The sequence below is a fragment of the Euprymna scolopes genome, chromosome 21 (genome assembly GCF_053919585.1).
Source record: "Euprymna scolopes isolate OS-2025 chromosome 21, ASM5391958v1, whole genome shotgun sequence".
Lineage (NCBI taxonomy): Eukaryota > Metazoa > Mollusca > Cephalopoda > Sepiida > Sepiolidae > Euprymna > Euprymna scolopes.
The window spans coordinates 39,433,455-39,458,405 of record NC_136502.1 but is presented as its reverse complement, the minus strand read 5'-3'; the positions used below and the strand labels follow the sequence as shown (position 1 = coordinate 39,458,405).

General features: G+C 35.5%; 1 protein-coding gene across 6 annotated transcripts in view; it reads left to right on the top strand.

Moving 5' to 3' along the window:
- Window positions 1-24,951, top strand: part of LOC145242133 (regulator of G-protein signaling 12-like) — a 190,755-nt gene that overhangs the window by 66,213 nt on the left and 99,591 nt on the right. Inside the window, exon 1 of one of the 6 annotated variants that reach the window (XM_080105059.1) lies at window positions 16,188-16,600. The exons of 4 other annotated variants lie outside the window; for them this stretch is intronic. The gene's annotated coding sequence lies outside the window, so the exon portion shown is untranslated. Of the gene's footprint in view, window positions 1-16,187; window positions 16,601-24,951 lie in introns of those variants that run through there. One more of the 6 variants, XM_080105060.1, reaches the window with a different exon arrangement.

Here is a 24,951-nt window from a genome sequence, read left to right as displayed (position 1 = left end):
GAGTAGATTTTCCTCTTTTGCAGGAGAGCTACCCAAACTAGTGTTAAAACAAATAATGACATGAGAGTGTACATTACATGTATACGTAACACCACCCTTTTTTATAGTGAGAAAAAACACTTGTTTTGCTTTCGTATTTTGCTTTCATGTATTAATTAAAAAAAAAAAGCTTGTGATTTTTTTGTTTTTGTTTGCGTGAGCGTTATTTGACCGAGAGACTGGATGCATTCTTGGTTGAAGGGTGGTGGGTTGGTATTTTCATTCTGCATACCTTACTTTTATGACTCTGCCTGATCCTGTTCATTATAGAATTAGGTAAAAGCTGAGATGCAATTAAAAAAAAAATGTGCACAGATGATAAAATAGTTTTATGTGTGTGTGTGTGTGTTTTTTTTGTTAATATTATTAAATGAATTAAAATCTATTTAGTATTATGCATGTAATCGTCAGAAAAACACGTTTGATATGTGTCAACATGCTAGAATAATCGAGATTTCTTTTAACAAAATGGAGTCTTACAAGGACCGTTGTTTTTCTTTTGGCTCGCGTAAGACCAAAAAAGTATTCAAGTCTTTTACCCCTATTCCTATGTAATACTAAACTGATTTTAACTCTCAAACGTTCATAATGTCATAATCTTATATATTATTATTTAATTTATTTATTAGTAAAATTGTAACTGGATTCTGTATACATTTCTTTTGGGAAAGCGTTTTTTTCTTTTTATTCACTTGAGAGCCATGAATTTAACAGCTGTTCTGTTTTTAAATCTCTGAAACAGCTACATGGTAGACAGTTGCTGATCTCTGTTTTTTATTTAACAATTTAAGTTTCGATTTTTTTCGATTGTTATATAGTTGAATCCCATTGTGTAATTTTAGATTTTCTAGCAGAGTTGGTTTATGCAAGTGCTATGTCTGTGATAAGTGTGTGTGTGTGTGTTAATAGGGAGACCCGACGTTGTCCAGAATTGAATATGAATCAACGAATGTTTCACACTTCCAATACTTTTATTGTCACCAAAATCAGTGAAATCACACATTTTCAATCAAATTGATTGATTGGCTCCTCTAGTTGGGGACAGACCGTGGTGCACAGAGAAGAAGCTTCACATGCCTCCCTGCGGTGAGTTAGTCCACAATATTGTATTTTACATTGCATTGTAGAGAGCGTACTGTTGATTTTATAAAATCGTTTTTATATAATCGCTAGAATTAAAGTTTAAAATGCAAAAGTCAAGTATCATGCTTCAATTGTGCTCTAAACAGAAACATTCATTTTGAACATGTCTTATAAAAAAAACAACCTACTGTTGATTTTATATCCTAGGCCCTTCTGCTTGTGTGGTGATAAAACTTCTCAAACGCACTTATGATGTTAGGCTATATAAGGGTGTTAACTTTGGTCCAAATCAGACTGTTCCTTCTTTAATCTGAATTTTTTGATTTTTGATAATTATTGGAGGCATTTTGATACAGAATCTAATCTACTGTACACTCTTTAACCCGTATCCTTGAGTGGCCTATCGGCCTTGATAAGTGGTGACGCCTATGTAAAAAAAAAAAGCACACTTTCAAGCACATCAAGTATATTTGTGTAAAAGAAAAAAAAAAATTGGCCTAGCCATTTCGGAGTCCACAGAGAATAAACTCGCACTCACACCGACTAAGTGCCTTGTGAATGGTTCTACGCAAAATCTTCACTACTATAAACAAATCATCTGTGTGGATTTCCGGACAACTTAGTTGTTGTGGTGGACTTCATACGTCGAAATCAATGGGGGTACCTATTGCATATACAGGATGACCCCCCCCCCAAAAAAAAAAATAAACGGGCCCAACTTTGTTTTTTAGTGTTTTGTCCAAATGAAATGAAACTTTGTTCATAACTAGTTTATTATATTCAAAACATCACATGAAAACACTAGGGTCTTTGGCCTTTTTTTCTCTGTTCTACAGCATATGTTCTAGATAGCCTCCATTTAGCTTTTGTTTTTTTTGGGGGGTCACCCTGTATATATCTAATGTTTATGGGGAAAATGTGCTTATTCAATTATATTTCACTCTTTATTTATCCTGATCATTTTTATTATGAAGCTCAATGTATGTTAAAAGGTAACTGCAGAGCATATACAAATAAATGACAAAAAGTCTATATTCCAAATTCCAAGACGTTGTTCATCTTGCTGTTTATTTCTTTCAGCATATTAATTTTTAACATGTTTATTTCTTTTAGCATGTTTTGTCAGCACCTGTTCCATAGCGCAGAAACAATCCTATAATTATTCTGTCGATTTTTGAATATTTTCCACTCTGACTCATCAGAAGAATAAGAACTCATTAACTTTACAAGAAAATAATAAAGAACAGGCATGATTACTTAAATCTGAAAAAATCCGAACAGTAGTTGCATTGTTTTTATGATATTTACGCCATCTTCTTATATATTAGTTATCGCAATCACACTAGTACCTTCACCATCTTATACTCCAATGGTATTACAAAGGTAACAAAACTTCTCAATAGCTTCACCTTCCAGGCTCGTCTGAGCTCCAATCTATGGAGCCCTTGCCAAACTTTCACAAAAGACATTTGTCTAGCTGAAACCACTACAGATAATTTCCCACTCTCTATCTGTGCCTAAACTTAAACATGGATTCCATGAACAAAGCTTCTTTTTTTAGAACTGCATGCCTGTGAAACTTTCTTCCATTTGCCCGCTTTCCATATATGGTCGTCTTCAAGTCTAACATAAATAAATTCTTGATGAGTCGCCCCCTTAAGTAATCCAATTTACCAAATTTCCACTACTAATGATTACTATGATCCTGTTGTATTTACTACAGTACACTCATTGATCCTTATCCTTGAGTAGCCTTGATAAGTGGTGACTATTTTGTAAAAAAAGAAAAATAAATAGATAAATAAAATAAAAATCAAATCAAATGCAATAATTATGAGAAGAACAATCTCCTGAGCAGTCTGGTTATTACGCGGATAAAGCAGAAAACCTGTTGGCTGGTGGTGAAACCTATTTGTTGCCATTGTTGTTAACTGAATAAATGTTCTGCCAATGACGATCATGCATCAGGATTGTTTGGTCTGCAAGAAGTCCTCATCAATATTCATCATACTTGCAAGATTTGCAGGTTTTTACCTCTGACACAACAGCAAGGCTCAGCAGTTGCTGACTTAGTTAGAAGAGATTTTACCCAGACCGTACATATGAAACTACAGAGTAGCTCCCCACTTTCTCATAACTAGGACAATCAAGAGAGGTTAGCTAGGAACAGAGGAATCAGTGACATAGCAACTATTTTTGCCACCCGGGGCGGCTGTAAGATTTGCCCTCCCCCCACTCCACCCAACTGGCCCTTGATTATCTGTTAACCTTCAAAATTCCAGAAAATCCTCAAAATATTTATTTTCATAGAATTACAATCAAGTATCTAAAATCTGTTTAAAAACAATATTACACACATAAAACACGAAAATATAGTACGACCTTAGAAACTCATTTTGGTATAAAATTTCAGATTTTTTTGTTAGCTTTTTATTATTTTAATGTTTTCTATTTTTACCCCCTCAAAATGCGCACCCTGGCATGTGCCACCTGGGCATGGATCGCTTCTCCCACCCCACTTTGCTATGCTATTGCTAGGAATGACAAAAAAAAAAAAAAAAAAAAAAAATGGACCCATTAAACTCCAAATAAGCGATGCCATTACAATTATCTGTTGACTTTCTTGCTGGTCAGATAACTAGGTCAGAAAAGCTGAAGTAAAAAAAAATAAAATAGATGTTTCTAATTTTCGGTTAAAGTAAGTATATTGGAACGATGCCGACTATGAGGTAAAAAGATTAGACTAAAGAACATAAAAAAGTTTTTTACTGGACCTGAGAAGACCGGATGGGGGTCAGCAGATAGTGTAGCGGTTCATAACCCCCATGCACAATTAAGTTATACCATATAACTTGGCCACTGAGGCAATCATAAGTCTATACATAAAGGAATGTTGCCATCCTCACTTCTTGATTTGTAGTTTTGTGCCTGAAACATCTTTGCTTGCACACAGAGGCAAAAACGACCTGAGGATGACGGATCCTGATGTTCACTGCACCTGGATTTTCACTAGAGGCCATTAGTCGTATTCTGGGTGCCAGACCTACTCGACATGGGTAGCCATGCCAGGAACCGGATTTCAGTTCAAACATCATAGCTTTGATGCTACAATATTGCCACCCCTTTTACAACAGTGAAGAAGGGTTGAATGTGGGGCAGGGGATGTTCTGCTGGCACAGATAGCACACAGATCTTATTGACGGCTTGTTTACTTTTTATGGTCACTCAAACTGATAAGATTTTAATGATCACTAGTGGTGTTTTGAAGACTTCCGGTTTCGGTTTCGTTGAAAGATGGGACTGCCAACAGGATACAACGGAACAAAACACCACAGTTGTCTGAAATGAATCTATATTTGTCAACGTTATCGAGAATCATATGACATTGTTTCATTCTTCATCGTAGCTAATTTGTAGTTTTATGCAGTACTAGCAGTTCAACCCGGCTTTGCTTGGGCCCTATGTACTGTTCATAACTTGCCCTATGTGTGAATACACTTTATGTAAGATTTCAAATGTTTAGACCAAAATTTGTCTGAGTAATTTTGTAGAGACCGCTGAGGTCAATTTTTTTAAAAACTTTGACCCCAATTTTGATCCCTTAACATTTATTATTTTGGTATCAAATCAAAATACAAAGTTTTACCCATGTCCAAGTTACCTACATCTAAAATTTCAAGTGTTTAGACCCAAAATTGACGGAGAAATTTGGTAGTCAAATGTTCGCCCCAAAACTTAATAAAATGCTTGCCGCATGTCTGAATACTCGTTATGTATAAATTTCAAATGTTTAAACCCAAAATCGGCTGAGTAATTTGCTAGACACCGCAGAGGTCAAATCTTTTGAACTTTGACCCCTTGGCAGCTCAAATTTTCAACCCAAACCAATTAAAAAGCTTGCCCTATGTCTGAATACACCTTATGTGAAATTTCAAATGTTTAGACCAAAAATTGGCTGAGTAATTTGGTAGAGACCGCAGAGGCCCAATTTTTTTAAAACTTTGACCCCAATTTTGATCTCTTAGCATTTATTTTTTTGGGCTCAAATCAAATAAAGTTTGATCCATGTCCAAATAACCTACATCTAGAATTCCAAGTGTTTAGACCCAAAATTGGTGGAGGAGTTTAGCAGAGTTTTCAAAGGGCAAATCGTTGGACTTTGACTCCTTGACAACCAAATTTCTGGTCGAAAACCGATTAAAAAGATTTTCCCAAATCTCAATACTCCTTATGGCAAATCTCGAATCTCTAGACCGAAAATTGACAGTTATTTGGTAGGGAAATGTACACACACACACAGACACAGACACACACACACACACACGCACACACACACACACACACAGTTTCACTTTTATAGATATATAGATTTAGATTCTTCAGACTTGTGTTCTCATGTTGAATGTTATTTGCCCAACATTTCGACTCGTGTAACCTCGGACCTTCTGCAGGTGTATATTGTCCAACCCTGGAAATCTTTCTGGTGAAACTCTTTATTTAATCCATGGGTGTGGCATGCTGTCATTCTGTCATGGCCGGATAGATGTCTTCAGTAATTGAACTATCAACCTCCAGAAGAGTGTCACTTAAAACTGAATTTAATGTAGTATTTTATCCATTATTCCACAGATCCTTGCAGACAATTTTAGTATGAATTGTAGGAGCCTTAAACATATTCTTACAAGTTAGAAAAGCATTTCATCCAAGGCATGAAAATTGTTAAACAAAATGTTTTTACTATAGGCTTTAAAAATAAAGGTACAAGATTCAATTTGAAATTTATTTATCTTCAAAGTGTACTTGTATAAATTTTACAAAGTAAGGTATAAAAGTTGAATTTAAATTGAATCAAAAAATTACCTTGGATTTATTTTATGTAATGTACATTCTGTTGCACTTTTTAAACAAAAATCATTGAAAATTTTATATCTATATCATTAATTGCTAGATGAAAGATAATGTTTTTAAATTGCAACAAAATGTACATTACATAAAATAAATCCAAGGCAATTTTTTTTATTCAATTTAAATTAAATTTTTATACATTACTTTGTAAAATTTATAAAAGTGCATCGTTTTTATGCTTCATAAACCCCTCATAGCCTTGAAATTATATATATGTATACCAGCAGGCTGCCTGACAATGCCTAATCATAAAATATGCTTAAATATGATATTTTGATTAATGCAGATTTCGTATTTATTATTATATTATATTGGACCCAATATATAGTAATGATTGAAAAAGTTAAAAAAAATAAAAAAAATGACTTGTGCGCCACCACCGAACATTGAAACCAAAACGTGTAGCTTATGATTTACTTTTTCCTTTGACGTTAATGCTTGGGCTATGAAAATATGTTTTCTGCAAAGTTAAAAATTAAAACATGAACCAATAGCTATTTCGTTATGCATGTATATTCATAATGCCGCTGTTCGAGCATCACCTGGAAAATTCCATTTTTTTTTTAATTTTCACACTTTTACACAGATTTTCCCCAGCTAAAACCCAAATACAAAGTTTCGCATGGGTCCGAATACTCTGTATATTAAGTTTCATGTTTGTACACCAAAAACTGACAGAGGAGTTTGGTAGGCAAAATTATTTAAACAAATATAGAAAGAGGTAAGTCTTCAGACGTACCTCTCCACCGTACTGTATGTCGATACTCTATGGCTGACTGGGATAGCTTCCGTACATTCATATCTGAACTACCTCTGCATTCCATGTTTAAAAAGGATGTGTCCTCTATAGTATCAGACCTGACCGAATGGTTAATTATAGGCATAGACCGATTCATACCATCGAAAAAATTCCAACAAAAACCTAACAGCCAGCCATGGTTCTCCCCTGAATGTGCTGCTGCCATCGCGCACAGAAATCACTTTTTCCATAGCTACCAACGTAATAGATGTACTGAGACGAAAGCTGCTTTCAGGACTGCCAGCAACCATTGTAAAAGAGTAATAAAAAATGCAAGAGAGCTATATGCTCAGTCTGTTAAATCCAAAGTAGCTGAGCAGCGGCTTGATTCCCACCAGTTCTGGCAAATAGCAAGCAGGATCTTGAACAGAAGTGTGCGTTCTATCCCAACTATCATCAATGGATCTGAGGTCATCTCGTTAACATCAGACAAGGCCAGACTATTTGCCAAGAACTTTGCAGCTAACTCTACCCTATGCGACAAAGGCCATCAACTCCCTGTATTTTCTCCTATAACAGACAACATGCTATGCAACATACAAATATCTGTGCGTGAGGTCGCCAAGCTAATCAAGAACCTTGATTCCAGTAAAGCAACTGGCCCTGATGGCATTCCAGTTATAGTGCTGAAAAAGCTCCAACCAGAACTTGCCCCCATACTTACAAAACTGTTTAAGCGTTGCCTTAAGGAGAAGTGCTTTCTAACACCCTGGAAAACCTCATCAGTATGCCCTGTATTTAAGAATTCAAGTGAAAAGTCATCTCCCTCTCAGTACAGACCAATAAGTCTCCTGTGTGTCATGAGTAAGTTGTTGGAATCCATATTAAATAAAGAAGTAGTCAACCACCTCAACAGAAACAACCTTCTTAGTGACATGCAATATGGTTTCCGCTATGCAAGATCTACAGCAGATGTGCTAACGGTTATATCACACAGGATTAGGGAATCTCTTGACAAAGGTTTCCTTTCCAGGGCAATTGCTCTTGACATATCAAAGGCCTTCGATAAGGTATGGCATAAGGGCCTATTTCACAAGATTTCCAGCTACGGTATTACTGGAAATGTTTTCTCAATCATTAAATCATTTCTCTCCGATAGGCTCATAAGAGTAGTGGTTGATGGGCAGAAATCAGAGGCCCACAGTATTAATGCTGGAGTCCCTCAGGGGTCCATCCTGGGTCCAACTCTCTTCCTGATCTACATCAATGATCTCGCAAAACACATACTTAAATCATTCGTTGACATCTATGCTGATGACACGACCATCTATGGCAACACATCAAAGGCCGTAAATGACAAAGTTCTCTCTAATTCTCTCTCCTCTGATCTTGAGCACGTGGTACAATGGGGGAAGAGGTGGCTGGTCACTTTTAATGCATCCAAAACCAAGCTTCTATCTTTACATCATCAACGCACTGATCCCCATCTGGCATCAATTGAAATGGATGGCTCTCGTCTTGGAGAGGCTCCATGTTTTGACAAGCTTCTGCGTTTGACCTTTACGCCTGATCTAAAATGGAACACATACATCAAATCTGTTGCCTGGGACGCTGGGAAAATGGTAGGATCCTTCTACCGCTCCAGAAGATATCTCACTACTGATGCAATTCTTTATCTTTATAAAAGTCAAGTACGTCCAAGGATGGATTACTGTTGCCACATCTGGGAAGGAGCTGTTAAAAACAGCCTATCCTGCCTTGACAGAGTACAAAATAGACTTCGTGGTTTAGTGGGGGATGCCCTTTTCTCTTCCCTGCAACCTCTCTCCCACAGGAGAGACATTGCGAGCCTGTCTTTGTTTTATTGCTATTTCCATGGCAGGTGCTCGTCTGAGCTCCAATCCCTCGTCCCCCTTCACCAATCTTTCACGAGAAACACCCGTCTGGCTGAAACCTCTGTCAATAATTTTCCCTATTCTTTATCTGTGCCTAAATCCAAACGTAGATTCCATGAACAAAGCTTCTTTCTTAAAACTGTACGCCAGTGGAACTCTCTGCCACTTGCCTGTTTCCCACCTGACTATAACTTGGACGTCTTCAAGTCCAACATAAACAAACTCCTGACAAACCGCCCCCTTAAGTAAGATACTCTATCAAAACCCCCAATACTAATGATTACTACAATACTATCTCATTGATCACTGTACACGCAATAACCCTTATCCTCGAGTGGCCTTCGGGCCTTGATAACTGGTGACCCCCATATAAAAAAAAAATACTATAAGCTTTTTATGCAAATATTACGTCATGTAGAATTTCCGCATGAATATAATTACATGTAATAGTTAACTAAAGATGATCATCCCATAAGAAAACCAAAAAAAAAACAAAAAAATAATGGGGAATTAATTAAAATGAATGTTTTAAAGAATAAGCAAATTAGCTTGATCTTTTGCAAATAATTGCAAGAAAAAAAGGTTTTTAATATGAATATCAATACATAAAAAACAAAATTTAAAGGAGTGTACTCAAGACGAGAACGGTAGTTCGAATGATACAAATCACCAGAGTTTTAGGTGGAAAAGTATTCTTACGAAAAATATTATGAAAAGAACTTAGAATTCTGTTTTTGAATTTTTTTAGATGAGGATTGATCATTTCGGCCGATGCAGCCTTCGACCTTCTCCAGGTATATCTTCACAGTGGATGCTATTGGTAAATGGGGGAAAAAGAAAACATTTGTTATTTTTTTCTAACGAACTGTCGTCCTTCGAATTCAGATTTTGCGATGTTCTTTTAAAACGGAAAGAGTGCCAAGTCGTTTCCATTAAAAAAAAAAAAAATTTTTATTTTATTTGTGTAAATTCGGGTTCGTACTGATTTGTTAAAGAGTTTCTGAATTTGTGAGATGATGCTGCTGTCTAGTGTATAGAAGGAAATGCGTGTTCATCTCACGTTCGAGTGTTGCCAATTTGTAGTTGTCTAGTGTATAGAAGGAAATGCGTGTTCATCATCACGTCGCGGTCACCAAATCACAGTGGACTGGTGGATACATTATATATATCCCTCAGTCGTACAAAATAGGGGAAATGATTTAAATTGGGAAAGGATAATGAATTGCTTTGAGGAAGGAACGAACAACGCGTTTGCTTGAATTAAACGAACTAGGATTTATTTCGTGAAGAAACAAGTGAAAGAAAAGGGTACAACACGTGTTTATGTCCGCGTTCGTCTCTCGCTGTTTACTGGTGAGAAGGAGAAAGTCTATTGTTGTAGAGAAAGAAAGAAAGTCAATCCAGTTTGGTGTGCGTCCCTCGCTGTTAGCTGGTGAGGAGGAAAGTCTATTGTAGTATAGAGAGAGAATGAGAAAAAGTCAATCCAGGCCATGGAGATAGAAAACGTATAAAGTGTACATACTATACTGTCTGTTAGCTCGTGCCCTATACATAGTCGCAGGGGACATGACGCGCACGAGCGTGTGCCTCCCGAAAGGGAGGCGGCTGGTTAGCCAAACCTCTCAGCTCGATAGCTAGTCCAAAAAAAAGGGCTGGAAACACCTTGTCTCTTGCTTTTATAATTGTTTCCGGTGGTCTTTTGTGCATGTGTGGATTTCCTTTGAAAGGGAAGTGACATCGTCCATCTGTGCGTACATGTGCATACATTAGCGTGTGTGTGTATACAAGTGAATGTGAGTGTATGTATGCGAACGTGAATATATGTGCGCGTGTGCACGTATGTTTGTGCGCGCGTATGTATGTAACAAGTAATATAGCTCGAGATGTGAACGCGTGTTTTTGTGTGAGACTAGAAAAGGCTCCCACAATACTCTCCTTCCTAGGAAAAAAAAAATATGCAGTGTATATATATATATATATATATATATATATATATATATATATATATATATATTTTGTAAGTAATGTTTTCGGCAGTTGACTTTTCGTCCTGTTCTTTTTTTTTTTTTTTTTTTTTTTTTGGTGTGGTTGTTTAAAAAAGCCTCAAAAACCGAGTGTGTTTGCAAAAAAAAAGTATTTACTTACGCGTGGAAAAGGCGTTTACTCTTTTTTTAGGGTGATATTTGTTTGGTTGTTTTTTTGGTGTGCTGACATGTGCAACGAGTTGCTTGGACAATGAAGTGAATTGTTCGTTTGGAAGGAAAATATTTTTGTTTCGTGTTGACGTCGTGTGTCTAGTTGACAGTGTCTTTGCAAATGCCTCCACGATAGTGTGTGTACATTGTTTGTATGGGCGTTTGCTCTGCATTCGTTCATTTTGAACGGGTTTCCAGTTGCCGTTGTCTTTGCATGCGAGTCTCCGATAGTGTGTGTACATTGTCTGTACAGGCGTTTGTTGTGCATTCGTTTTGAACGAGTTTCCAGTTGCCGATGTCAACGAAACTTCCAGATGTGAGTTTATCCGTGTGCGTGGTGCATCTCAACTCATTGTTAATTCAGCTTCTTCCTATGTGTTGATAGGGATGTCCTGTAATTGTTTCTTTGTTGTTGCGTCTGCTGTGTGGGAGAGAATGTGTATAGGCCTATGTGATTTTGCTCCTCGCGTTTGTTGCAGGGTAATGTCAGGAAACCGTGAAAAATGTTTGTTGAGCTCAAACTTTTTTTAAAATTCGGTATGAAGTCGACAGCTCCACGTTTATTTTTCTGCCGAGTCTGACGAGGGGTTTCGTCATTGTAGTTTGTTGAGGTTTTTGTCGGTAGAAGTTCACTTGTTTTACTTTGTTGAAAAGTTCGTTTTTTTCTTTATCAAATAAAACGCGCGTCTCGCTCAAAACAATTCCTTTCAAAAAAAGTAGGGCCACCATGCGTGTTCGTTTCATGTCAGTCACCAATTTGTAGTGGTCTACGGTATAGAAGGAAATGCGTGTTCATCATCATGTTGCGGTCACCAAATTGTAGTGAACTGGTGGATACATTATATATATCCCCCAGTCGTACAAAATAGGAAAAATGAATTGCTTTGAGGAAGGAACGAACAACGCGCTTGCTTGAATTAAACGAACTAGGATTTATTTCGTGAAGAAACAAAGGAAAGAAACGGGTACTACAAGTGTTTAGTTTGGCGTGCGTCTCTCGCTGTTTACTGGTGAGAAGGAGAAAGTCTATTGTTGTAGAGAAAGAAAGAAAGTCAATCCAGTTTGGTGTGCGTCTCTCGCTGTTAGCTGGTGAGGAGGAAAGTCTATTGTAGTATAGAGAGAGAATGAGAAAAAGTCAATCCAAGCCATGGAGATAGAAAACGTATAAAGTGTACATACTGTCTGTTAGCTCGTGCCCTATACATAGTCGCAGGGGACATGATGCACGCGAGCGTGTGCCTCCCTTTCAGGAGGCGGCTGGTTAGCCAAACCTCTCAGCTCGAGAGTTAGTCCGAAAAAAAAGTCTGGAAACAGCTTGTCTCTTGCTTTTATAATTGTTTCCGGTGGTCTTTTGCGCATCTGTGGATTTGTTTTGAAAAGGAAGTGACGTCGTCCATCTGTGCATACATGTGCGTACGTTAGTGTGTGTCGTATACAAGTGAATGTGAGTGTATGTACGTGAACGTGAATATATGTGCGCGTGTGGACGTGCGCGAGTATGTTTGTGTGCGTGTATATATGTGACAAGTAATATAGCTCGGGATGTGAACGCGTGTTTTTGTGTGAGACTAGAAAAGGCTCCCACAATGAGGATTGAGAAACACACAAGATGAGAACAGTAGTCCGAACAATACAAGTAAAACAAATTATCAACACTTATCTAAAAAATTCAAAAACACTTTAACAAATCAGCATAGACTCGAATTTACAAAAAAAAAAAAAATAATTTAAAAAATGGACGCTCTTTTGCTATAAGTGCGAATACCTTAGCTAGTTTACCATATTATCCTATGCCTTCATTCTCACTTCATATGTAAATGCTATTAAGCCAGTTTTTTTATATTTGCATATTGTATAATTTTGTCCCTTCTCCTCAAATGAGAAGCATTTAGCTTCAAAATGCCATAGCCTAAAGAGTTTTTTTTTTAATTTTCCCTTTAACCTTTTTTTTTATTGTTCTAATGATACAATAAAGTTATATATAACTTTTATCCTTCATCTTTCATTTAATATATATTCACACGCACGCACGCACACACACACACACACACACATTGAATCAATAAAGGTGAACACTCCATAGCTTGTTCCCCCATTATATCTTAAGTTGCTTCATTTCGCGTCTATCCGTTACAGTTTTATATTGTATTGCCTCCTATAAAACTAAAATTCTGTTATGCAAAAGAAATTAAAAAACAAACAAACAAACAAACAAAAACTCCCGGGCAATACAAGGCAGGTGGAGCTAGTACTGAAGTGTAATCGTCACAAATAATGTTATTGAAAACCAGCGCGGTTAAAAAAAATATGACGTAATGGGATTTGAAAATTATAACGGGTAGATAAGAAAGTGTTGTCGTCAATGTAAGTGTTTGTGCTTATCTTAAGTCAGACACAGGTCGCCACGCTTTAAACGGAAATATAGTAAACAAAAGTGTGAAGTGTTTTGATATTTTCAAAATGAAGATTGATAAATTTGTTTATCCACATTACTGTTCTCATCTTACATGTTATACTCGCAATCCATCCATCCATCCATCCATCCATCCATCCATCATCATCATCATCATCATCATCATCATCATCATCATCATCATCATTTAATATCCATTACTGACATGCATTGGGCGGCTTTTAATAATTGACTTCCAAATTAACCTATCTCTGCCAGGTCTTCATTTATCCCTCTTTCTCTCAAGTCTATTCTTATCGTTTCCTCCTATTTACCCTTGGTCCTGGATATGACCTTAAACTATATCCAGTGGTGAGGCCCCAGCTTGCGGGCTTTGGGGAGTGTGGAGCCACCCTTTAATTGCCATTGCTCCCAGGTCCACCCTGACCCGGAGTGGTAGTACCTGTTAGGGTGCCAACTATGGGTTGAATAGAAACCGACTTGAAAACAACAAATATATTCTCTTAAAAATTTTTTCTTCAAAATCATTGGATTCGGCATTAAATAATCCAAAAAGGATTGATATGCCGTAAAACAAAAACAACCAAACCCATTTACCCTTTCATGAATAATTTGAAGTCTTAGCCTACACCATCATCATATTTCGTTTAACATCCATTCTGATGCATTCTGGCATATATTGTTTGTTTTTTACTCTGGAGTCATCTATAATGTAAATCTCACTTGTCTGTTTAAATGTATGTATGTATGTATTTATGTATGTGTGTATTTATGTATGCCTAAAACCTTCAACAGATGTGACGGATTTTCACGAGATCAATATCATGTTGAAGTGCGAACCTTTGGACGACAAATATCGAAAAATTGGCTAAAAACATTAACTTCTTCACCCTCAACTGGGCACTTTTCTACAGGGAGAGGTCGCTTTTTTTGCCGATATTTTTGAAAGTCGTCCCCTTCTTTTCAATTGACTAGCCTTAATTTAAACCTTCGCTACTTCCGGTTTGGTGATGGACACAACGGCAAAGACGTCACATGTTTTTTTTTTGTTTTTGTTTTTTTTGCACGTTCTTTTCCTCTTTTGCAGTACGGGTTCGAGCCTGTCTATTTACTACTACTTTTTTTTTTTTTTTTTTTTTTTTTTGCTCAGCATAGACCTTCAAACGCCCGGGGGCAATGTGGGGCACCCAGGCTAGTCACTTATAAAGGCTTGGAGGCCACTCAAGGGTAATGAGTGTAAGGTGAGACATCACCATGATGATTGGTGATGGTGGAAATTGGGTAAAAATTGATTATTTAAGAGACCAGCTCAACAAAGACTTGTTTACGTTGGACTTAAAAACAGCCATGTTATAGTCAGCTGGGAAGCAGCTCCAAGGTATTGTGTTCCACTGATAAGCTATTCTGAAGAAAAAAAATAGAATTTTCGTTTAGTTTTAGGCACAGAAATTGACTTCCAAATCAACCCATCTCCGGTCAGGTCTTTATTTATCCCTCTTTTTCTAAAGTCCATGCGTATTACATCCTCCCATGTTTTCCTTTGCTTTTTCTTGTGAACTGACCCTGCTACCTCAACTGTTCTATATTTGTTAACCCCAAAACTTGCATTCATTCTTTTATCATGGTCATACCATCAAAGTCTCCTGGTTTGTACATATCTCCATATAGTGTTCAGATTTAATTTTTCTCTGAGGTCATTAGATTGAAGCCTGCCTTTATAACTCCCACATTCATCATCATATTTTCATATCATTTCTCTCCATGCAATGCATGTCTTCAACCCTTACTGACCACGTTTTACTTTCATACATCATCACGCTGGAATTTGAGTGACAATAAGTCTCCCCGAGATTGCAGTACTCTCTGTACCTTTCCAGTGAAAGGCGTCTCCCCAGTCTTTCCATCTTCCTAGACTTTCGCAACCATTTTATGATGCAGGTGTCACTGGATTCGTTTTTGGGGAGTGTCAGATTATAGGATTTTTCTTAGATATCTATCCTGGCAGTTTCAGTTTCTTTCGTTTCGTGTTGTATTCTTCCTACATTTTTAATAGTGTTTATGCAGAGTTATTGTTTCAACTTAAGCAGATGCCACAGACCAAACAGATTGCGTGTTGGTTTATGCACTCAAGGATTTTTACTTCTGTTTTTGTTTAGTGTCATATTTTGCTTTGTGTTAATTCTCTCTTTGATACGAAGTTTTACTCTATTGTTCAAGTTTTTCAGAATTGTTCCTAGTGTCCCTACAATTACTGTATTTATTTTTCATGGTAAGCTCTCTGTGAAAGTTCCATGTATTTGCTTAGTTTTTTTTTTGCCTTTTTTGATCTTCACATTGTGAACTGCTGGGATGACAAAATCTATTACTTGCAGTTTTTTTCTTTATCTTCTTGTCAACAAAGATGAAATATTCTTGCGTTTGGTAAAAGTTATTTGTAATTATTTTTCACCCCCTGTTTTCTTGACTGCACAATCGGCAATTTGTTTTTATCACATAATGAAAAAAAAAAAAAAAAGGTTTTTATTTGAATTTATAGTAAAAAAAGAAAAAAAAAGAAAAGGTATTTATTAAAGTTACACTTTAGGTGAAAAACACAGATAAACACACAACCACGAATCGGTGGAGTATGGTTCTGTTCAGTCCTCCCAGGCATTATCTACCATCTTTTACGCGAGGGCGGGTGGGGGGGGGGTCTCGTCAGTGGACTGAGACGCCCCATCGGAGCTCAGAATGCCAATGGGATCTATCTAGACAAATTTCCACCCATCCAGTGTACTTTTTTTTTTTTTATTTCAAGGGAGGAGAGGGCTTTAATTCCTCCTATAAACTGACCTTATGTCTAACTTTATTGCATCGGGAGAAAGTGCAGGTTAATTAAACGTATTATTTTATATAAGCTCTCTACGTAACGCCGGGTCGCCGGGTAAATAAATATAAGTTAATAATAGAATAAAGCCGTTATTTTCATTTGCTATTTTTTTTTGTTGTGTTTTTGAATTTCATCAAGCACACACACGCATACAAAAATAAGTACAAAGGTGATTCTTATCATTTTAAAAGTACTAGAGCGGCCGATCGGTAAAAAAAAAAACACATTTTTTTTTGTTTTGTTTTTTAAAGTTCGACGGTTAAAAAAAAGCAACAACTTTTGCACCGATACCACGTGACTCTCCCCCACCCCCAAGGGGAAAGAAAAAACTACTTAAAATAATTTACCTATAGTAACTTTCAGTGGCTTTCACTTCACAATGTTTTGTTTTTCATTATTTTTCTCCACTTTTCACGTATATTGATTTTTTTTTTGTCCCGGGAAATATTTATCAATAACGAGGTACGTTACGACATTTTTTCACTAAATGATTGCACGTTTTCATGCTTTTTTTTTTTTTTTTTTTTTTTTTTTTAAAGAAAAACGCTGTTTTGTTTTTTCAACGATTAACAATATCCGATCCGAATATTAAAGTTCGATTGGGCAAACACAATTTATATTCATTGTTTAAAACATACATTTTTTTTTTCGTCGTGTTTATATTTGAGGTTTTATTTTGCGATCATGTTACATGGCAATTTATTTTATTTTTTAACATCCAGAAAAAGATCGTTATTTGCTTCTTAGCAACAAGAAACAAATACACAAAACAAATGATTTTTTACCTACTTTTGTGGTTAAAGTACCGGACTATTTTATTTATTTATTTATTTTTTTTTTAGACAGAATGTTCATGTCAAATTCAATTTGTACCATATCTTTTCTTTATTAAATTGTTAGGTGAACATAAACAACGAAGATACCCCCTTCCATATGTCAAGAATGGGTTTTAAATAATAACGTTATTATTTCAGCACGGTCCGTAAATTGCGTCAAATTTTTGCCTCCTCATAAGGGCAGTCGGTTTTTAATATAAGAGAATATTTAGATACCCCCAAAAGAGGTACTCTGAATTTGGGGACAAGTATGGTTCCTATTTATTTGTCTCCCCACGAGGACACAATTAGACATATGGTCGATTTCTAATGTGGGAGAAATCCAACTCTCTCTCTCAAAAAAAATTTTTTTTTCACACTGCCTTTGTTCAAAAATAAACAATAAAAAAAAAATCGCCTCAGTCTCGAAAGATGTCTCTTTCACTAACCGAGGACAAAAACGTTTAGTGTCAGAACAGATACTACACTTTGCTCCGAAGAACCAAATACCCATATTATGGGCCATATAGTTGTCTCCCTACAACGGCAAAGTCAGGTTAATTTTTTAGTACAGTTGGAAAACCCAGCTCCCCAAAAGGGGCACTGTGGATTTGAGGACAAAAATACCTGAATCCCACAAGAGTAACGTTAGAATCAAAGAAAAAGAGACATAATATTTTTTTAAATTTTAAAATTTTTTTATTAATATATAAAATTTTGAAGAATCTGTCTCCGACGCGAATAATCTTAAAGTTTGCCCAATGTCTTTTGCTCTGTGTTTTTAAAATGATAATAAAACATAAAACTAAATGTTCAAATCACACACACACACACACACACACACACACACACACACACACACACACACACACACACAGACACACGTATATTGCAATCATGTTGTGTAGTTAACAACCAAGAAATCGAAAATAAAAAAAATTATTTAATAATATCGCAAACAAATAATTATCCGGAAAACTATTTGTTTGCGGAAAATTTAAATGGGATATTCGTTTTCAGCATACCCGAAAACCTTGGAAGCCGTCATGTTAAAGGTAATTGTTAAGGTGAAAAGTAGGTGAAAATCTACCCTTTTTGTGCGTACAACATTCCCTTCTAAAAATATTGTTTTTTTTTTTTTTTTTCTTAATGTCACCTTTCTTGTCCGCTTGACCATGAATAATTATCCAGTCAAATGGACGGCCATTTTTCTCTTCTCTTTTCTTACCCCCTCCCCACAACGTTAGACACTCGGTAGTTATTTTAAGACGAGATTAAATTTTGTTTTTAATGGTTGATAAGTAATCGGATCGGATGATCCAGTCTTGTATGCTCCCCTTTTTTTTCGTAGTAACGGATCGTCGCTTATCAAGGCTTAAAGGTCACTCGAGGATAAGGTCATAAGTTTGTCAGGTGGACAGTGAGGCAACAATCGTGAGGATTGATAACGATGGTTGAGACGGGGTCAGAATTTGAAGTACAACTCCAGATTTCAACCGAATTAAAACATCAGAAAAAGAGAAAAATCGGTGCTACTTACTGATCCGCGCTATTTTTTAAATCGTATTTCCAAGTTTAATTAAAGTTTTATGATATGTTTTTTTTTAATTCAATTGTAAGGTTAAAGTATAGAATATGTACAAAAACCGGTAAAACTATACAAACACCGTGACAGCGAATTACCCCTACCCCTAACCCTACCCCTAACCCCTAACCTTAACCCTAACCCTAACCCTAACCCCAACCCTAACCCTAACCCTAACCCTAAACCCTAACCCTAACCCTAATCCTAACCCTAACCCTAACGCTGTCACGGTGTTTGTATAATAATACCCAAAAACCCTCCCCTCCCATGTTAAGAATGGCTTTTTAAATAATAACGTTATTATTTCAGCACGGATCAATAAGTGCACTGCCCACTGACTGCACTCAGTGCACTACCGAAAAATCTTAAGGATGAACGTACCTGTCACAGAACGAAAATGTCATATTCCAAAAATCACGGACATTCATCAAGTAGCATTTTTTTTATATATAAAATCATTTTTTAAACGTTTTTAATAATAAATCGTAACCATTACAAGTCTGATTTTGATGGTATTTCGAATTGAGTTGTCTTCCTTTATTAAAAATGGATCAAAACAACATTTCGCTTCCTCATAAAATTAAAAAAAGAAACTACTTAATCAATTGATGTGATTTTTGGAATATGATATTTTCGTTCAGTGAAGAATATGTACATCATAAATATTTTTCTGTATTTTTTATTTTTTGATTAAGTTAAACTCTGGAGTTGCTTATTGAAGCTTAAAGGCCACTCGAGGATAAGGATTAAGAACTTTGTCAGCTAGACAGTGAAGACAACAAACGTCAGGATTGATAACTTTGATTATTTCAGAGGAAAGCTCAGCTCAACAATAATTTGTTAAATTTGTTAACAATGTTAACGTTGTTGCACTTAAAAACGACCATGTTGGAATCAGCTGGAAAGATCTTGTTTAGTCGCTGGAGGTGAATCCTCGCACGCTTTACCGTGAGAAGGGTTTAGTTCATAGCCAATTGCTTTAGTCGACAAGGCTGCTCGCTCAGGCATCTTTTGTGGGCCAGTGTGCTAATCCTATTGCACTGGCTTTTCAACTCAACACCTGACCTTGTGTCTAACTTTCTGGAGAGTTAAATAAAATAAGGGACACGCATGATAAATAAACCCAGTAACGGATTTCAGTTTAGGGTTTAATATTTTCACTTTTAATTTAAAAGTGAAAATGTTAAAGCCTAAACTGAACTAAATTAAAAGTTTTAAACGTCTTTTGAATTTGACATTTTCATGTATTACACCTTGAGATCATTGTGAGATTTTTTATCTATATTTTCCCATTGTGCCATTTTTACCTGTTTCATTTTATTTAAATGCGAGATAGAACACGTACTACACTTTGATCCTAGAGCGAAGATAGAATATTTTTTACATGCTTGTCACAACGCAAACAGTAACACAGTCATTATATAGTGGGAATCAAGCTCCTACAGAAAAGGACACTCTGCTCACGAATGAGGGTGCCTCCACTGCCTCGGGCAATAAATTCACTCTATTCCTAAATAAGGAGATAATTCTTGGGAGATAACCTTCTGACTCGTGAGATTGATCCTAGAGGGATCAAGTATGTGTACTGGTAGTTGGTTATGACCTCAAAACGTAGTGGGTTTGCTAATCAAACTTGACAGATAGGTACGCTATGTATGGCACGGAGTTGGGTGGGATGAGGTGAGGTGACGTGGGGGGTAGGTCGGTTGATGTAAAGTTGACCTAGGTCAACCACACCCCTGAAATAACAGATTTCGTGTCTCCAACCCAGAGACAAGTAGAACGACACTAGGACTATGTTTTATTAACATTAATACAGATCATAAATTATGAATATATTTAAAAGAAAATGTTCACCCGCTGTGTGTGTGTGTGTGTGTGTGTGTGTGTGTGTGTGATGTAGAGATTTTAGAGAAAAATAATAATAAAATATAGTCTTTACATTTTTTTTTTCAATAGAATATTTTAATTTTGATTTCAATAAATATTCCCACACAATAATCGCTTTCACAAGTTAAAATGGAAAAGATAACGAAATACCAAAGTCTTATGTACGACATGAAAAGAAATTGGAATCTTAGAAAGTTCTCCATGATTCCAGTAATTTATAGGAGCAAGCGAGCCCATGAAAAAGAATTTCATGGCGAATATACCCGTTGAAGCAAGTGCAAGAAAGATACAATTGCAATTAAAGAGGCGGTTAGAATCTTAAAATTTTTTCTCTCGGTTGGAATGTCTGAGATAGCGGGTGAATATCTGGCATCCGGTAGGATGCCCCATCCCCAGCGAGAAACACATAAGAAAATTAAAAAAAAAAAGTAAATCTCGACGGGTTAGGTAAAGAATTTAAACTAGGGGTATTTTGTTTATGAGTTCTCGAATGTTAACTATTCTGTATTGTTCCCAATATTGGATTAATAGGAAAAATTAGAAAAAAAAAAAAAAAATCAGGGTTTGTGTTACTATACACATAGATTCGAAAGAGTTATCAAAAATCAAATATATAACAAATAAATAATCTATGTGTATAGTAGTACTCCCCCCAATCAATATTAAACTTGCGTATAAGCGAAACACAGACACACCGAAACACACTGAATATTGTTTCATATTTTTATGAATGCAGAGATTAAGTTGTTTTGAACTGATTTCCAAGTGAAATACTTTCGGCGATAACATAGAAAAAAGGGGTGAAAAAAAATGTAACAAATAATTGTTACCAAAGGCAATAAAAGTTGCTTTTTTACTTACCTGCATAATTCTTTTGTTTTTAAAGTCTTTAAAAGAATTTTTTATGTCAATAATTTAAGCTTTCTTTTGTATTTCGTTATTCTAATTTTTTTTTTTTTTTTGCGGTTTTAGGTAATATATATATATATATATACTAGCAGAAGTACCCGTCGTTGACTGGGTTCAAAAACAACCTACAGAAAACTGTGATTAATGAAAGTATGATAGGTTATGAAAAGGAGGGGGTTGTAAAGAGATAGGTTTTGATACTCCAAATTTTTACCCTAAGCAAAATAATATGAAAGTAAAGATAATTTTCGCGAAAATATATTTTTTTATACCAACTTTGTTTCCATTCGTATCCAAGAGTGACCAACAAAATGATGTTTCCTTACAAAGAGAAAATGTTATATATATGTAATAATATAAATATACAAGAAATAAATGTTAAAATAGTCAAAAGTTACTTTTATGGTAGAAAAGTTAATTGGTTTGTATTTTTAAGTAGTTTGTAAAAAAATTTTTTTTAATTCACGAACCGGTTTAAAAAAAATCAAAATGGCAGCGACTTTGAAATGAAGAGCCCCGTTTTCAGTTTGAAGGAGGGGGCACCTGAGCATTCTGTGTTAACAATTTAAGAGAGTTCCGTCAATGTAAGGAATATTTATAAACATATTTTAATGTTTTCCGTTATTTTGTGCTTGAGGAATATTCGATTATGGCATGTGTAGTTTATATAAAAATTAATTTAAGTAGTTATTGCCTCAAATTTCGTTTTAATTTCGGTTTGCTGAAATTATTTCAAGTAAAGAGCATTAAAAACTATTTCAAAACAAAAATAAACATGAACTGAACCTTTATTGACTATGGTAACATTTATTTCTTGTATATTTATTTTTTTCGGGTAGTCGTTTGTTGGCTTTTCTCCTAAACACTCTTACTAAATGATATTGACGAAATATAGAAAAACAAAGAAGCAAAAACAGTCTTGAAAAATAATGAAGCTTTACTTACTTTAGTAAAATAATCCGAAACAGCAAAATGAGATATTAAAAAAGTAAACACACAATTACTTTAGTTTTTCAAAGCAAAGAATCAATATGAATAAGAAGAAAATGGCGCCCTTTTCAAGCAGAACAGCTTCGTTTCAGTTTTACAGTATTGAACGGTATAGTATTGCGCCGTTGGATTCAGGGTTGTACTATTGTAATGTAAAGAACACGCAGAAAGAGTTGTAATCAACTGAATTCCTTCTAGTACACTGACAAAAAAAAGCTTAAACAGATATATAAATAAAAATAAAAAGGTTATGGAAATGTTGTTAAAAGACACGTAATCACGAGAGCAGGATTTTTTCCTTCTTTTGACACGATAACAAGTAATGTTCTTATTTTTTATTATTTATCTATTTTCGAAAGAGTGCCACGTGCAAGTGGAGAAGGAAAAAAAAAACAGTTATGCAAACCTTGTGTCGAGAATTGTCTAAAGTTCCGACTTTTTTTTGGCTTTCAATTTAATAAGATCGTGAATTTATGAGGTGAATTTATTCGACACAATATGATTCAATTCAAAAAAATAAATAAAAGCTAACGTGAATTAAGATTAAAGTTAAGGTGTTATTGTGGACCCTCACCACTTTTAAAAAACCTTGTTAAACTTTGTGACATATTTACATTCTATGGAGGTCAGGCACGTACGAACACCCAATAATTTTATTATACCACATTTCTTCAAACTGAAACATAATTATCAAAGTATACTTACGCAAATAGATATGAAAAGTCTTTATTAAAGTTTGTGCCATATTTCCATGGAGTACAAGCACGAACGCAGACCCCCACAATTTTATTATACCATCCCTATTTAAGTTGAAACATACTTATCAAAGTATTCTTATGTACATCTATATAAAAAAAAACACGTGTAAACGTTTTTTCTTTTCATTTTTTATTTCCATACTTTGTGGACCAGGCGCGAACGCAGAGCCCACAATTTTTATGACCCACCGTTCTGCCAGATTAAACATACCCATTTCTGATCCTCGATACATCTTCTATCATTATATGTAATCAGTTTTTTAAAATAGTCAACCATATAGGAGCCTATTCGTGACCAGACATACACACACAGACGTTCAGATGTTCAAAACGCAATATTTTTTTTAATTTAGTTATTGTTTTTTTTTTTTTTTTACCTAATTGAAAGAAAATGACGAAAAGGAAGAAAAAATAATAATCGGGCTTCGGTTATTGGCCAATTTGGATTCTGACTTGCTCTTGTCCAGAATTACCTCTATATTAAAAAAAACAAAAAGAAAAATCTGTATGATGTACGTATTTATGCATAAATTAAAATATCTTATTCCAAAAATGACGTAGACTGATCAAGTAGTTTTATTTTTATAAAGAAAATCATTTAAAGCGATTAATGAGAATTCGTAGACATTACAACATAAATCTCACAACACAAGTGTGAATTGTGTTGAAATTCGCACTGGCTTGAGCATTTCCGTTGTTGTCTGTCAGGAGTTGCTTTGGAAGTATTTTACACGCTTGACGCGCCAAATGCGCGCAGTTTCAGTAATGATTCGACATGAAAGGACGTGTAATGATCGTCTCTAATTTGAGAGAAATGTGCCCGCCTTTATCCCCGCAGACAGCATTCAAGGAAACTCTTTCTTCTGTAGATAAATTCCTTTTTGTGGAGAGCTTCAATTCCCAGTTGGTAACTTGTAGAAGAAAAATAAGACCGTTTTGGCTCAATTTTTGCCGTACGGTGATACGTATAATCGCTATTATTCTAAATGTTTGATTTGCCTCAGTCAAGAAGGATGGACTACTTGGAAGGCCACTACTAGCATTGAAGCACGCAGAAGCACATCATTTCTGCAAACACTGACTGAATCGAGAAGTTTGTTCAAAGTAGATGTTTTAGCTTTGCAAATTTAATGTCTTCAAGGGTTTTTCACCTCTGTGAATTTTCTTCACACGAGTGAATTTTGCATAAACGATATGCTTTTGCGTGCTTCAGGGCTTTTAGTGGTTTTCCAAGTAGTCCATCCGTCTTGACTGAAGCAAGTCAAGAATTTAGAAGAATAGCGATTATACGTATCGTCATATGGTTGAAAAGTTCTTATATAGTCCATGACAGAAATTGAGCCGAAACAGTATTTTCTTCTACAAGTTCCCAAATATTGGGAATTAATTCAAACTCCCGCAAAGGGAATTCATCCACAGAAGCACGAGTTTCCTTAAATTCTATCTGTGTGGATAAAGGCGGGAAAATTGTCCTTGAATTAGAGACGATTATTACGCGTACTTTCACGTCGGATCATCACTAGAAACTGAAACTGCGCAACTTCGGCGTGTCACGCATGTATAAAAATATACTTCTGTTCCAAAGCAACTTCCGACAGGCTACAGCCAATGTGCTCAAACCAATGCGAATTTCAACAATCTCCCTTTATTTTTGTTTGTTTTAAGATTGTTTTCAAAATGGCGGATAAGACATCCGCTCTTCTGTTACTCATAAAAAGTGATTTTCTTATTTAAAAATAAAACAACTTCATAAATTTATGTGATTTTTGGAATATGATATTTTTATTTTGTCACGCTACGTACGTCATACAGATTTTTCTTTATTTTTGTATTATAATATAGGGTTAATTCTGAACAAGAAACTTC